Here is a 6,000-nt window from a genome sequence, read left to right as displayed (position 1 = left end):
GGTCCACTCCTCCATCACCCCCTACTCCTCAACCCCCTCCTACGGCAGTTTCCCATGCGACCACAGAAGATGTAACACCTGCCCCTTCACTTCCTCTCTCCTCACCGTCCAAGGGCCCAAACACTCCTTTCAAGTAAAGCAGCATTTCACTTGCACTTCTCTCACCTAGTCTACTGCATTCGTTGCTCCCAATGCGGTTTCCTCTACATTGGAGAAACCAAACGCAGACTGGGTGACCGCTTTGCGGAACACCTTTGGTCTGTCCGCAAACTTTACCCAGACCTCCCTGTCGCTTGCCATTTCAACACTCCACCCTGCTCCCATGCCCACATGTCTGTCCTTGGCCTGCTGCTTTGCTCCAGTGAAGCTCAACGCAAACTGGAGGAAAAGCACCTCATCTTTCGACTAGGCACTTTACAGCCTTTCGGACTGAATATTGAGTTCAACAATTTTAGATCTTGAACTCTCTCCTCCATCCCCACCCCCTTTCCGTTTCCTCCCCCTCCTTTTTGTTTTTTCCAATAATTTACATGGATTTTTCTTTTCCCACCTAATTTCATTATTCTTAAATGTATTTCCACCCTACCTTTTAGCACTTCTAGTACTCCCCACCCCCACCAGGGCTATCTGTACCTTGCTTGTCTTGCTTTCCACTCTCAATTAGCACATTCCTTTAGATAATAGCAGCACCTTCAACACATCTGTCCTTTTGTCTGTGACGTCTTTTGGTTATCTCCACCTATTACTGGCTGCTTGTCCCAACAACCCCCTCCCCCCTTAAACCATCTTATATTTCACCCCTTTCCTATTTTTACTTAGTTCTTTTGAAGGGTCATGAGGACTCGAAACGTCAACCATGCTCTCCTCCGCCGACGCTGCCAGGCCTGCTGAGTTTTTCCAGGTATTTCTGTTTCTGTTTTTGTTTAAAATAGAAGCAAAACACTGTGGTTGTTGCGATCTTGGAGCTCAAAACGTTAACACTTTGTTTCTCCACATACATGCCTGCTACCCACTGTATGTGTTAATTTTTCGAGTATTTCGCAGTACGTACAACAGCGGCCTCTGTTGGTTAACCAATACGTAACAGTGAATTTTGACATTTATTAGTTATTCAGGGGAAAGCGCGAACGCAGTCCCACAGCTACCAGAAATTTTGCAGTTGAGTATCCCACATTTGGGGGCATTGCAGGCGTCAGCACACCCGAAGTGCAATGGGCTAGCCTCGGCCTGGGAGAACCACCTCTTTTTTAGGACAAATATACTTTATTCATAAAATATCAGAGGGAACATAACAAAATATTTCTAAATCGCCATCACAACAAAATGCAATCAGATTCAACTTTTACACATGGATCATGAGGTTTTCAATACAATCAAAGGATATTACAGTCATTTCAGTGTGATAATTACAGACAGTCAGACAATGGGGTTGGAGTTATGATCATACCTCCTGTTGCGCTCTGAGCTGCTTCAATGCAATTATGATGCAATTCAGTGTATACGTTCATTGTGAGCCATACAGCCTGAGGGGTCTATACAATTCCCAACCCCTCGGTGTACTGTGGCAGAAAGGTCTTAGACAGCGACATTTCCCATTGGGCCTTTGCAGCAGCTGTCCCAAGCTTTAGCGTGTCTCTCAGCACCTTGTGCTGGACCTTGGAATGTGCCAGTCTGCAACACTCGGTCGGGGACAACTCTTTACACTGAAGACCAACAAGTTTCCTGCAGACCAAAGACCGTCTTCACCGAGTTGATGATTCTCCAGCTGCAGTTGATGTTTGTCTCGGTGTGTGTCCCTTGTAGCAGCCTGTAGAGCAGTTTCCTGTGTCACAGCACTTTTAGGGATGCACCTCGACAAAAACCACTGCATCTCTCCCCAGACCTTCTTTGCAAAGGCACAATTCACAAGAAGGTGAACAACGGTCTCTTCCCCATCACAGCCAGCTCCAGGGCAACGTGCACAGGGGGGGTGAGACTCCTGGCGTGTTGGAAGGATCTGAGGGGGTAGGCCTTTCTAACCACCAGCCAATCTACGTCTTGGTGCTTGTTGGAAAGTTCTGACGATGTGGCATTCTGCCCATCGACTTTGACAGTCTGATCGGGGAACCATCCGACAGGATCCACCATCTTATTTTCCTGCAGGGCCCCTGGGACGTTTTGTGCTGACCACTGCCTGATGGACTTGTGGTCAAAGGTGTTTCTCTGCATAAATCTTTCCACGAGGGACATGTGCTACAACTATTCGGAGCGTTCCGCAGCAGCCTGGCCAGATTCATCCTTCACAACACCGGGGACAGGTAGCGTAGTGAGTCAGCACATAATGACACTTAGTGTTTGCGTACCGTGGGTCTATGCACAACTTGATGCAGCCACACACAAAAGTGGCCATCAGGGTGAGGGCGATGTTGGGCACGTTTTTCCCCCTTTATCTAGAGCCTTGTACATCATGTCCCTGCGGACACGATCCATTTTTGGACCTCCAGATAAAGCAAAAGATGGCTCGGGCGATCACCATTGCGCAGGAGTGAGGAATGGGCCAGGCCTGTGCAATGTACAGCAACAGTGAGAGTGCTGCACATCTGATGACCAGGTTCTTACCCTCAATGTAGAGGGGGCATCGCTCCCTCATGCCCAGTTTTCTTTCCACCATAGCCACTCACTCCATCCAGTATCTAACACGTGCCCCAGTCTCTGCAAACCATATCCCCAGCAGCTTCAGACCATCTGACCTGATGGTGAAGGGGTCAAAGGATCAGTCAGCCCAGTTCCAAAAGAACATGGGTTCACTCTTCCCACGATTTACTTTGGCTCCCGAGAACAGTTCAAACTGGTCGCAGATGTTTATCAGTCTGTGCACAGACAGTGGATCCGAGCAGAAGATGGCGACATCGTCCACGTACAGGGAGGCTTTGACCTGAGTGCCTCCATTGCCAGGGTTGTCAATCCTCTTATGCCCGGATCCTTCCTGATGGACTCAGCACACAAACAGGACAGGTGAGAGAGGGCAGCCCTGCCTGACTCCAGATTTAATTGAAAAGCTTTCTGATTCACGTCCATTGACTCAGTTACTGATGTTGGTGTCGAGCAGTTGGATCCAGTTGTGAATTCCCACCCCAAACCCTATTTTGGAGAGCACATCTACCATGAAGGTGTGTGATATTCTGTCAAAGGCCTTCTCATGATACAGGTTGATGAGGCAAGTGTCCACACCCCTGTCCTGCACGTAGGTAATCATATCCCTGAGTAGCGCAAGGCTGTCAGGGATTTTCCTGCCGGGAACAGCGCAGGTCTGGTCAGGGTGGATCACCAAAACCAGAGCAGACTTGACCCGATTGGTGATGACCTTGGACAGCATCTTATAGTCCACATTCAACAGTGATTTGGGTCATCAATTTCTAATGTCCTACCTTTCCCTCTTGTGCTTGTAGATGAGGGTGATGATTTTGACATGCTGCCAGCCAGGAGCATACACTCACACACCTCTAGCAGGACTGGGCCAATCCAGTCCCACAGAGATGAAAGCAACTCAGCAGGCAAGCCGTCGCTTCCGGGAGTCTTATTCTTCTTGAAGTACTCAAGGTCCTTAGTCAGTTTGTTAGGCTTTAACACTTTGTCCAGTCAGAAATTGGTGGTTGGGGTAAGTTTGATGAGAAGGTTTTTGGAGTTGCAAAGATGTTGTTTGTTGGAAAAGCTAAATACAGCTCCGAAGAAGGGTCATAGGGACTCGAAACATTCACTCTGTCTGTCTCACTACAGATGATCCCAGGCCTCCTGAGATTTCCCAGCATTTTCAGTTGTTTCGGATGTAGTTTATTATCTCCAGCTGAGGCTATTGGAACCATGGGGAGGATCCGAGGAGATCATTAGCAAGGTCCATTATTGGGCTTCATGTGGGGATTATTAGGGTTCAGGCTAATGTTAGTGGGTACACAGTGTTGGTTATTGGGGTTCAGGGTAATAATAGTGGGGACGTGGTGTTTTTGGTCTTCAGGGTGATGTTAGTGGGGATGGGGGCTATTGGAGTTCAGGGTAATGTTGGTGTGGATAAGGGGTTATTGGGGTTCAGGGTAATGTTATTGGGGATCGGGGGTTATTGGTGTTCAGGTTAATGTTATTGGGGACGGGGGTAGTAGGTACCAGGGTAATCTTTTTGAGGACAGTGGTTATTTGGTTCAGGGTAATGTTACTGGGGACGGGGGTGATGTGTAACAGGGACTTGGCAAGAGATGGGATATAAGTAGTAGAGTTACAGAAGAACTGAAGTTTATGTTGGGCGGTGGGCGGTTTACGGGCGATGAGAACATTGGAATAGTCAGGACTGGAGTCAGAATGATGGCTGAGTGTGTCAGTCGGGCTGAAGTCTGGGCAAAGCTGGACAATGTTACAGGAATGGAGTTTTTGTGATCACTGGGTCTGCAGTTCATTTCCGGTTTGGACCATAATCGATATGTGTGAAAGACAGCGCACTGATTAACTAGCCTAACAGAGTGCCAGTTAATAATGTTGTCTTATCTCTTCGTTCATTATCTCCTATTGAATCTGTGTCAAAACTTGTACAGAATCCAAAAGGGCTGTATCCTCAAGAACATTTCACTTGCGTGAAAACAGCTTTTGTAACTTATGACGTAAACAAAAATCTTCGCTTGGAAGCATATACTTACACAAAGACGAGTGGCAGTGCAGAATATTGGAAAGAATATAAAGAACAACAAAGAGTGACAACAAAATTAATAAGGAGGGAAAAAACTGAGTATGTGGGAAAGCTAGCTAGTAATATAAAGACAGGTAGTTAGAATTTCCATAGATCTTTTTTAAAAATTGGAGACAAAGTGAGTGTTGGTCCTGTAGAGTGTGTGTCTGGGGAGTTTATAATGGAAAGTAGGGAGATTGCAGATGAATTAAATAGGTATTTTATTTCAGTCTTCACTATAGAGGACACAAGTAACATCCTGGAAATAGCTGTAAATCAGGAAATGGAAGGGAGGGAGGAACGTGGGAAAATTACAACCACCAGGCAAGTGGTATTGGGCAGATTGTTGGGGCTGTGGGCTGGCAAATCCTCAGTTCCAGATGGACTTCAGCCTATGGTCTAGAAAGAAGTGGCTAGTGAAATGGTTGATGCATTGGTTTTAAATTTCCAAAATTCCCTGAATTTGGTGAAGGTTCCAGTAGAGGATGACAGAAAGCCAGAAAATATAGGCCAGTTAGCCTAGCATCTGTCATGGGTTAAATGTTAGAAGCTATTACTAGAGATGTTATAGCAGGGCACTTAGAAATATTCAAGGCAATCAGACAGAGTCAACATGGTTTTGCAAAAGGGAAATCATGTTTATCCAATTTATTGGAGTTTTTTGAAGGAGTCACATGTGCCGTGGATCAAGGGGAACCGGTGGATGTACTGAACTGAGATTCCCATGAGGCATTCGATAAAGTGTCACATCGAAGGTTATTGTGGAAAATAAACATTCATGGTGCAGGGTGTAACGGATTGGCAAGGATAGGAGATTGGCCAGCTAACAGGAAACAGAGAGTTGGCATAAATGGGGCTTTGTTCTGGTTGGTAGGATGTGATGAGTGGTTTGCCATAGGGATCAGCTCAGGGGCCTCGATTTATATAAATGACTTGGTTAATGGGACCGAAGGAGTGATTAGTAAATCTGCTGATGACACAAAGATAGGTAGGAAAGGAAAGGATGTGAAGAGGATGAAATGAGGCTCCAAAGTGACATAGATAGGTTAAGTGGGCAAAGATCTGGCAAATGGAGTATGATGTGGGCAAATGTGAAAGTATTCATTTTGGCAGGAAGAATAAAAAAGAAGCTTATTACCTAAATAGTGAGAGATTGCAGAGCTCTGAGATTCAGAGGAATCTGGGTATCCTCGTGTATGAATCACAAAAGGTTAGTGTGCAGGTACAGCAGGTAATTCGGAAAGCTAATAGAATGTTATCATTTATTGTGAGGGGAATTGATTACAAAAGTAGGAAGGTTATGTTTCAGT

The 6,000-nt window shown here is 46.0% G+C and overlaps 1 pseudogene; it reads right to left on the bottom strand.

Annotated features, from left to right (window-relative positions):
- Positions 1 to 1,112: 1,112 nt before the first annotated feature.
- LOC121292074 lies at positions 1,113 to 1,254 on the bottom strand (annotated as a pseudogene).
- Positions 1,255 to 6,000: the final 4,746 nt, after the last annotated feature.

The sequence above is a fragment of the Carcharodon carcharias genome, chromosome 19, assembly GCF_017639515.1.
Source record: "Carcharodon carcharias isolate sCarCar2 chromosome 19, sCarCar2.pri, whole genome shotgun sequence".
Taxonomy (NCBI): domain Eukaryota; kingdom Metazoa; phylum Chordata; class Chondrichthyes; order Lamniformes; family Lamnidae; genus Carcharodon; species Carcharodon carcharias.
Note: the sequence above shows the minus strand (reverse complement) of the source record. Positions and strands in the feature narration are given on the sequence as shown.